We start from the raw sequence: 10825 nt of genomic DNA, 5'->3' as shown, positions 1-10825 counted from the left end.
ATTCTGATAAGGCTTTGAAAATTACCAACTGCCTGTACCTGAGCCTGATTTACTGGCATATTACCATACATGTTGGCCGTTGTACACTGTTCATACAAATGAGGCCCTCCACATAATTCACACCCTGATTGCATCTGTATAGCCTGGGCTTGAGCTGAGATCTTGTTTTGTTGCAACTGCTTTGTCAATGAAGTAACCTGAGCAGTTAAAGCAGTGATAGCATCTAATTCATGTACCCCAGCTACTTTTCTCTGTGAAGTGTCTCGTTCAGCAGGCCACTGATAATTGTTCATAGCCATCTCCTCTAACAATTCATATGCCTCATCAGCCCCTTTACTCATGAAAGCACCACCTGCTGCTGCATCTATTATAGTGCGAGTAGTACCGCAAAGCCCATTATAAAAATTGTGGACTAACATCCACTTCTCTATACCGTGATGAGGGCATTTCCTGAGCAGGTCTTTGAATCTTTCCCAAGCATCGTACAATGACTCTCCCTCATTCTGATAGAAGTTATTGATTTCTCCCCTCAACTTAGCAGCTTTTGCAGGAGGAAAGAACTTTGAGAGAAACTTCTGAGCTAGTTCCTCCCATGTATTGATTGAGTTGGCCTATAGAGAAATAAGCCAACTTTTTGCCCTGTCCCTTAGTGAAAAAGGGAACAATCTCAACCTTATTGCATCATCGCTCACCCCATTAAACTTAAATGTTGCACATAGCTAAAGGAAGTTCACTATGTGCAAGTTAGGATCCTCATTCGGGAGACCACCAAACTGGACAGAAGTCTGGACCATTTGTATCATCGCCGGCTTAATCTCAAAGTTATTGGCAGTAACAGTCGACGGCCTAATGCACGAGTGCACTCCTGTGACAGCAGGGAGCACATAATCTCTTAATGCTCGCACATTTTGGTCCTGAGCGATGTGATTTGGACCATCATTATTGTTAACCTCGTCTCTTTGGTTGGCAGCCATTGATGCTTCCAACCTCTTTTTCCTTCTGTTTTGTCTGCAGGATCTTTCGATTTCAGGATTAACAGGCACAAGATTTGCAGATCCTTCACGTCGCATACAAAAGATTCACCTATTAAAACAAAATGCGACAACTTGGATTAGTTCAAATAATTAAGAACAGCCAAATTAGAATAAAAATTAACTATTTTGATATTAATAGAATATCAATTCCCCGACAACGGCGCCAAAAAACTTGTTGTGATATTTTTACTGCGCAAGTATACGCAATCGAATAAACAAGTAATAGTAGTGGAAATACAGTATCGTTCCGTCAAGGAATTGATCTAATAATTACCAATAGCAAACTTTTATTTCTATTTGACTAATGAAAATTTAGTGACAATTAACAATGAACAATAAACTAGGAAAGAAAAATTTAATTAACGAAATTTAATATGAGCGAAAGATTAGAGTATTCTACTTTCATCAACCTTCAATTCTATTCAATCAATTATACAACTAATATGTTTCTTTGATCTATGATTATAGCAGGTTTAGTATTGACAATTCTATTCTTTGTCAAGATATAAAATATTCAGTTTACCTTTGAATTTTCTACATGTCTGTGATAAATACTACACATAAACCGCATTAAGAACAAAAACCTAATTGCTACACAAACCAATTTGATACTTTCGTTCTAAATTGAAATCTATGTCTATTGCCTAAAGCTATTCCAATTCGCACTTTTCAGATATTGAATTAAAACCAATAATCATGCAAAAGATGGCCAATCAATTACAAGCATTAAACATAAGAACAATAGATAACCATAAATTCAAAGATTCATAGAAATTGCATTAAAGACGAATAGAATATCCAGTGACTACATTAAAATACTCTAAATAAGAATTTAGTTCATAATATTAAACTTCATCACACAATCTAAAATTCAAAAGCATAAAGAAAAATAAACAAAATAAAAGTAGATTCTTCTCTGTGTCCTTTCTTCTGCTGTCAGAATGCTTCCCCTCATTCTCCTTCTTTTGATCTTCTTTTTATTCTTTTTACAAAAATCCAAAAACCTACGAATTTCCATGAAAATTTCCAAAAATTCCCTTGTGTCGATATATCGCCTATGATGCTGCGATATATCGCCTACTGAATGTTCTCGATAAAAACGCAAGTTTCTGATGTCGTTTCTGCAAAGCCAAAATTTGAAATTCCTCAAGCAGCGATATATCGCCTGTACCACATCTCCAAAATATTGCCCAATTTTCGGCTACTAAAACAGACATTTATCCAAATTCTCGAACAAATCAGAATTATAACGACACACTGCACAAGTTCACCAAACAGATTAAATAGAAAATTTCTCTTGAGAAAAACAACCAAATCAATCTAAGAATGTTATAAATAAGCGTATATTTTGTACACTTATCAGATATCTTTTACTTGCCACGAGTAGTGACAAAAGGACAGGCTTTGGCCGATTTCATCTCATAACTCACTGGGCTTCCAGACAGCGAGCAACCAGAAAGGCCTGAAGAACCTAAGTCTCAAAGCCAAACTCCTTCTTGGAAGTTGTTTACAGATTGTTCTTCTAATGAGCACCACGCAGGAGTAGGAGGGGCATTAATTTCACTGCGCAATTAGATTTGACTTCACTGCCTCTAACAATGAAGCCGAATATGAAGCAATGCTCGCAGGATTACGGTTAGCCAGAAGCATGCACATAAAGTCGCTTGATATCTACAGTGATTCTCAGCTAGTGGTCAATCAAATCATTGGAGAATATCAGGCCCGAGGCTTAAAAATGGTTGCTTACTTAAATAAAGCAAAGGATCTATTGGAGCAGTTTCATAAGTACACCCTCCAGCAAGTACCTCTCGACCAAAATTCGAACGCTATTGCTTTGGCCAAGTTAGCAAGTGCCAAGGATGTTGACACCCTAAACATAGTTCCAGTTGAACGACTATCTACACCAAGCATCCAAGCAGAAGAGACCTCTTTGGTGATTCAGGCGGCGGATACATGGACAACACCTTACATAGAGTATTTGACGAAGGGTGTGTTGCCAACGGACAGAAACAAAGCCAGGACCCTTCAGCGGAAAGCTGCTAGGTATATCCTGGTCGATGGAATTTTATACCGAAGGGGTTACTCAATGCCACTCCTCAGGTGTATTTCGAAAGAGATTGCCAAAGAATTGATGATAGAGGTCCACGAAGGATTTTGTGGGGATCATGCTGGGGGGCAGAGTTTATCAAAAAAGATCTTAAGGCAAGGATACTTCTAGCCAACAATGAATGAAGACTTGATGGAATTTGTGCGGAGGTTTGACAAATGCCAGAGGTTCTCAAAAATTCCACGAGCAGCCCCTAATGAGCTAAAACAGATGCAAAGTCCGTGGTCGTTCATAGTCTGGGCTATAGATCTAATCAAATCTATACCCACATGAAAGGGCGGCGTCAAGTACGCCATAGTAGCTGTCGATTACTTCACTAAATGGGCCGAAGCTGAACCACTTGTAACCATAACGACCAAGAAAGTGCTGGATTTTGTAGTCAAAATCATCGTGTGTCGCTATGGATTGCCAAGAAAGATTGTTTCAGACAACGACACCTAATTTGATAGTGATTTGTTTACAGATTTTTGCGAGCGGCATGGAATTATCAAGAGCTTTTCTTCAGTTTCTCACCCTCAAGCAAACGGACAAGTGGAGGCAATCAATAAAATCCTAAAAGATACTCTGAAGAAAAGACTTGAAGAAGCAAAAGGGGCATGGCCAGAGCAATTGCTTGAAGTCCTTTGGTCGTACAGAATGTCCCATCGCACAGAAACATGCCATACCCCATTTTCCTTAGCTTATGGATATGAGGCTATGCTGCCTGTTGAGTTAGATCTGCCATCGCATCGAAGAATAACGTACAATCAAGGCTTTAATAGCCAACTATTGATGGAATCTCTTGATTTGGTCAATGAAAAGCGAGAGCAAGCCCAACTCCGAGTAGCATCTTACCAGCAAAAGGTCGCCCGGTATTTCAATTCTAAAGTTCGTGAAAGGAAATTCAATGTCGGAGATCTAGTACTTCGGAGGGTTTTCCTCAACACCCGCGACCAGGTTGCTGGAGTACTCAGACCTAATTAGGAAGGACCGTACCAAATCGAAGAAGTCCTCCATCTAGGCACTTACAAACTTGCTCGCTTAAATGGAGATCTCATTCCTCGCTATTGGAATGGAGAACACCTGCGCAAGTACTATCAATAAACAATTATTCTTAAAGAATTTGCTTGTATTAATTTTACTTTTTACAAGTTATGAAAAAGGGTTGGTCATTTTATGTGACTGATCGCTTATAAGTGAAGATCATTTTCTTGATCACTCATACAGACATGTTTTGTCCATTTATTACGAGAAATAAAAGGGACTGTGCATAGCCAGTCATTCTTTCCAATTATTGTATTTATTACTAGTATTTGCTCATTACGGGTGTTGTTTTGCTATATTATCATTTTAAATTCTCTACTGCGAGCAGAGATGTTCGAACAGGTTTTGGTCAAGGCAAGTGACCGAGGACCTAAAGCTCCTCAATCACTTAGGGGCATATAAGGCATCTAGTAAGCAAAGCATATTGACAGGTATGTAAACACACGAGCAAAATAAGTGAAAGCATGCTACGGTACTTAGAGTATTTTTCAAAATTTTGTAATTTGTTAAATCAAACCAAAGTACTATGCTAAGATCGGTCATGCGAATAGATGTTATAATAAATGCAAGTATTATAATATCAAAAAGGAAACCTTTTACACCACAAGCAGTTACTGCTCGGATATAATTGTCTGATTAAAAGTTAAAGTTTCCCATGCAGCAATAAAAATAACTGTTTTAAAGTATAGAGAAATAATAAAAAACAAAAACAAAAACAAAAAAATATAAAAACATTATAATCATGAGGCAGGAGGGTCTTGTGGATTTTCCTGGTCGAATGCAGCATCGGCTTAATTATCCATGCCTTCAACGCCAGTGGCCAAAGAGATTTCGGGCAAGGCTAGGATCTTCGCTTTTTCTTCTTCCGTCAAGCGAGCAACGCACTGGGCTATTTCTGTAACAACCCAAATTTGCTAATAAGGCTTGGGGCCTTGATTAGTGTGCCTGGAGGGAAATAAGTTGTTTATTGATACAATATGTGAATTTATGTGAATATGTTATTAGAAATGCATGTTTAATTAAATTAAATATGCATGTGGGCGCCGTGTGGATATTAGGGGCATGCCTATAATTTTAGCCCGTTGAGGGCATAAATGTTATAATTGTTATAAATGTGATATTCTTGTGATATAACTGTGTAGCACGATTCGAGACAGTCCTTGGGAACTGTTAGCCAGAAAGTCACAACGGGTTTGAGAATTCGACTCGGGGCGAGTCGAGGGGTATTTCGGGTATTAGGTGTTTTAATGTGTTATCGAGTTATGGAAATAAATATTTGGAGATATATTTGAGGTTAGAATGTTTAGGAGGGGATATTGGGAAAATTTATAATTTTGGCCTCGAGGACTCAACGGGATTTAGTAGATGACTAAATTGCCCTTGGGTCAATCAAGGATAGAGGTTAAGCTTAAGGGGAAGCTTGGTCATTTGGCAGGGATATTATTACATTTAGATAACTTAAGAAACTACTGGAACTAAGTAAAGGAAACAACTCTCAGTTCTTCATCTCTAGGTCAGTTCAGCATTTCCTCCTTTGGTGCATGAGTTTGGGAGACTCTAACCAGAAATCTAAGGCTTAGAGCTTGAAAGGGGTGAGCTTTGAAAGTTGAGGAGCAAGTGAAAGCCAGGAATCATTAGCTGAGGTAAGGAGTCTAACTCTAAAACCCCTTGAGATTCAGTTGAATTATAGCTAGAACTATAAGCTGAATGTGAACTAGAATCTTGAGTTAAGTTTGGTTGTGGGCTGAGTATTATGACTGTTTTGATCTTGTTGTGGAGCATACATGGTGTGGTAGGGATGTTCAAGCTTAATTTTGGGTTTAAGTGTTGGGTTGAGGTGATTTTAGAAGGGTTGGCTCGAAGGAAATGAAGGGAAAAATGGTCGTTTTCTGGGTTTGGAGGTAAGGGTCACGGCCCTAGGAGAGGCATGCCACGGCTCGTGTGCACGCAAGGCCTAGGGAGGCCACTGATCATGGGGCACTCCGCGGCGCTTGGCCAAGCATGTCGCGGCCCGTTTGTGTTTCCAGGGAGGCGTTTAGCCTCTGTTTTGAGGCAAGCTGCGGCCCTTAAGGGGTTCGGTCGCGGCCCTAGTTTAAAATGCAGGGTGTCCTGTGGGTTTTTACTTGGGAACTTAATTGTTAAGGCTCGAGATGGATTTTATCACCCGGATTGATAGAATTCAAGGTTCTGGAGACTAGAATTATGACCAAAAGTTATTTATTGGAATAGAACTTGATGGGTGGAAATTGTTAACGCGTTGTGACTAAGGTTTCGGCGAGGCTCGGACTAGGGAATTGTGCTCGGGACATCGGTGATTGGAAAGCTCAGGACACAGGTAAGAAAATTATTGTTCCCATAGATCTTATTGTGGAGTCCAAGAACTTTACTTAGCTAAGATAGATAATAGTATGATAGTATTTATGGCATTATCTTTGTTACTGTGGATTTTTGGTTCAGACCGGGAATTATTTGGACACTCATAGTAGTACTTATAGATTTTCTAAGTTTAATCTATAGTTTAAGAATATTAAGTATAACCTAAGGTTTGATTGAAGTGACTGATATTAAGGATTATATTTATTATATTATAAGGTTTAGACATCAACCAATAGGATTTTAAGCACATGTTATGAATGGTAATTAAGGATTAAGTATTTTGGAGGATTAAATTAAATAAGGGTAAAGTTTGAATGTTATAGGGTCAGTCAGCAGCTTTGAATACGTTGAGGGCTTAGTCAAGGCTATTTACTCCATTCAAACTTAGCTAAAAATGTGTAATTTCGTGTTTAAATATTCAGCGAGTGCCGATATATCGCAGCTATAGGGGGCGATATGTCGCAGCACGTAGATACGGAAAACACGAATCGATGCACGGTCGCCTCGGGAACAGTGGTCCAGGCGATATATCGCCTATAGGGGGCGATATATCGCCTCCACCAGCATGTTTTCAAACACTTTTGAATTCTTTTCCTTTCAGCCATTCAAACTCCTTCAACAGTCCAGCATCTTTTGAACGAGTCTTCAGCCTCTGCTGAACGATTATTCAAATGATTTTCACCTAAAAAGCCATTATCTTTATTCAAGAAAAATCAAGATATTTTCATTCCCAAACTCTATAAATAGGACCTAGTACCCAGCCATTATTCACCATTTGCTCTAAGTTCAGAAGCTGCTAGTGTTAAGTGAGTGTGAGAGTGTAAACACCTGGTTTGGGGAAAAACTATAAGCTTAAACATCATAAGCTTATCAAACACTTTGGGAAGTGAGTTCTATAGTATTTCGGTGGAGGTTAGATTGATCTTGCAAATCTTTGAGGTAACCAAAACTCTAGTTCATTTCTGTATTATGTTTCCTTTCTCTTAGTCTTCTACTCAATTTCCTAACCTCATTCTTATTTTGGTTAGGAAATCCAAGTTCTTAAGCACTTAAGTTGTGGTAAGCATATTTTCTTTTAATGGTTTAGTCTTCCTATTCTCTTTCATTTCATCTCCTTTCTTTAGACTCACTCTTGTTCATTATGGTTTTAGGAGTGTTCCAAAAAGTCCCAACTCAGTCCATTTTATCCCGGTAACTTTGGTAAGGAAAATAGGCTAGAATCTATATGTTTATGTTTATGCTATTTTATGTGTTATGTTTTCATATGTTATGAATATGTTATTGATGTGTATGTTGTAGGCTTGGGCTTATGCCCTATTTGACTAACAAGACCCCAAAAAGATTGTGGGCATATGCCTATTTAGCTGGTAGGACCCCACTAATCTCATGGGCATAAGCTTGTTTAGTCTATGGGACCCCAAGTAATAATGGCCATTATAATAAGTGTATTATGTGTTATGATATGTTTTTACGTTATTATGAAATTATGTTTATGTTTATGACTATGTGTTAGATTTTCCTTGCTGGGCATTAGGCTCATTCCTTTCTGTTTATGTGCAGGAAATAAGCTTTAGAGGCGGAAAGATTCGTGATGCTTAGAGGATGTGTATCGATGGTGAATGGAGTCAAGGGGCCGAGCGTTATTCGATTCGAGGATGTAGTCTTGTTTATGTTTTTTTTGGTTTTAAATGTATTTTCCGCATCTTCTATGTAACCTTTTTTTTTACTTTAAGTTATTTTTGTTTTAAAGACAATGGGTACCCATATCCTACTTATTTTTATGAAAGTAACATTTGTTTCTACAAGTTTATAATAAATTATGGTATTTCTGCAAAAATGTAAGTTTTATGTCTAGATTCGTTAATGGTCCAAATAGTCTAGATTAGTGGGTCGTTACACTTATGTTGCAGTGCTCGGCCCTATAAGATTGGGTTGCAGGGCGTGACCCTTTGATTAAATTTGTATACGTTTAAATATATGTTTAGTTATACTATGTGTGTGTATAAATGATGGAACAGCGATGGCCGGGAACAGCGAAGGCCGAGAACGGCAAAGGCCGAGAATGGCAAGGGGTCGGCAGCAGTGTTTAGCACGCGGAGTGTGAGTTGCCAGGGCGAGACCCCAAGGGATACCTGGGATATCCTTACTGTATAGCCCGCGAACCCAGGGCCTGGTAAAGCGCTTGGGACGGCATGGACATATGTCTATAGTCTGATGAAGGCTTGATTTTATGTTAAGTGTTTGATGTGCATATATTATCTGCTTGTGAGGGTTTTCTTGTTGGGCTTCGGTTCACGCGTGCTCTATGGTGCAGGTAAAGGCAAGGGGAAAGTCGATCAACCTTGAGTATGGCGAGCGTGACGAGCGGCGCGTACATGTCTGGTCTACCTGGCTGCCACGGCCAGGGGTGTTTTCGGGAGATGATTGTACCAAACTTGATTTTGTCATTTAGTCGACTTTGTTTATATTTTGAGTTGTAAATATTTCTAAACAAAGTTTTTGGGATCCCAAATGTTAAATGCTTTATAATTTTCAATGAATGGTTTATTCTCAAGTTTATGACTCTGATTATGGTTTTATTATACGTTTGACCTAAAACCTCGATTAGTGAGCTAATTGCACATTTTAAACTCACCCGGTAACAGCTCTAAGGTAGTAGGGCGTTACCATTTCAGTTTGCCTCATGCACTCTGGGAGATAGCTGAAATTGGCCCCTTGATTGTGTTTCCATAAATCATAGAAACACTTGGACGTGGCACCCTTGTACCTCTCCAAATTGCTGGCGTTGGCTTTTTCGAGATCCTTGATGTGAGCCTCCAACTTATTTGCATCTTGCCTGCTCTCAATCAGGTCCACCTCAAGCTTTTTGGCTTCGCAAAAATTGATAAGGTGAGACTCTTTGTACTTCTCCTTGGCTTCGAGGGCTTTGTCCAGGGCAGCCTGCTTTTCCTTCATCTCCTCAGCCAATTGATTTTTCTCCTCGAGCAACGCCACATTTGCCTTCTGAGCCGTCTGAAGCTGCTCGACATATTTAGCTTCAACGGACTTAAGCTCCTCAGCGTGTCATTGCTCGAACGCCTTGGATTGCTTGGTGATGACCCCCGAGCAGAGCTAACCGGCAGTCATGTTCAGCATGGCTTGCGATCAGAACAAAAGTTAAAATGATTATAATAGATAAAGAGATTGAGTCTCAACAGGAAGAGACAACTTACACTAGCAAGCTTGTTTAGTGCGCAGTTCAAGATCTGGTCAACCTCCATCGACTCTGTCCTAGCCATGGCTTCTCAGCTGCGCTCGTGCCTCAGGATCCTAGTCATCCTGTCCTTGGACGATCTTAGAGCACAGCTCGATATGTCATCCCCTATTTGAACAGGGGCTGCCGGCTGTGTCTGATCAACAGGAGCCAGTGCGGAAGGGGTCGACTCGACCAGTGCAGGCGGAGTTTGCTGCTCAAGGGGAGATGGAGGTGGTGTTTATTTTTTGAAGGACCAGCTGCTGGAGGGTCCTCAGTGCGGGTTTTCTTGGTCGGAGGCTCTTTGCTGCACTCCTCGCGATGCCGCCTGCTCACTTTCTTCATGGTTGCAGGAGCATCAGGCGCACTATAGAGGTCGAACATCTCTTTAGATGGCATGTCTGCAAGAAGACAAATACAGGAATAGTTAGACAGTATAAAAAAATGAGTGTGCTATGTCAAAAAAGGAAACAAAGGCAATTGTAAGTAAAATACCAGAGCTATAATTACTGGTCGCTACATTATATACTCTACTAGTGTTACACTCACTCTCTGACATGAAGAAGTCTAAATCTAAAGTGGGAGTGCACTTAATGTTGCCGTCCCCATCAAATAAGTGACAGGGAATTGGCAAACTATCTAAGAGTGAGAGATCAGTACCGTTCTCATCCGAAGACTCGTCGATAGGTGCAAGGGGTTTAGAAGCTTTCTTTTTTCCCTTTCTTGAAGGGGCAGGGGGCGCAATAGCTCGCGGGGTGCTGGAAGGTTCCCTGATTGTCACACCAGTTGGTCTCCTCCTTTGAGGTTCCGACACATCTGGGTGCTGCTCGGGAATTTCCTCGCCGGTGGCACTCCCCGTCGTTGACTCCCTCACGTCCTGGTGAGGTGCCAGAAGCCCGACCAGTCTTAGGTTAGCTTCAGTGACAGTTGTTTGATGATCTTCTCTACGTCAGTCATGCTGGCCAGTAGCGCTGCTCGGACCTCCATTTCTGGAGTAGGAGCCGGTCGTAGCCATGGACCTGAAATATACTAATTCTCTAAGGGGAATGCGAA

At 40.3% G+C, this 10825-nt stretch overlaps 1 non-coding gene across 1 annotated transcript; it reads left to right on the top strand.

Annotated features, from left to right (window-relative positions):
- The first annotated feature begins 429 nt into the window (after positions 1 to 429).
- LOC133803030 (small nucleolar RNA R71) lies at positions 430 to 536 on the top strand. The gene has a single exon (XR_009877763.1). It is a non-coding gene; the product is annotated as a small nucleolar RNA R71 (small nucleolar RNA).
- The last annotated feature ends 10289 nt before the right edge of the window (positions 537 to 10825 follow it).

This window comes from Humulus lupulus, chromosome 9 (assembly GCF_963169125.1).
Source record: "Humulus lupulus chromosome 9, drHumLupu1.1, whole genome shotgun sequence".
Taxonomy (NCBI): domain Eukaryota; kingdom Viridiplantae; phylum Streptophyta; class Magnoliopsida; order Rosales; family Cannabaceae; genus Humulus; species Humulus lupulus.
The sequence above is the reverse complement of the archived record's forward strand: the minus strand, read 5'-3'. Positions and strand labels throughout refer to the sequence as shown.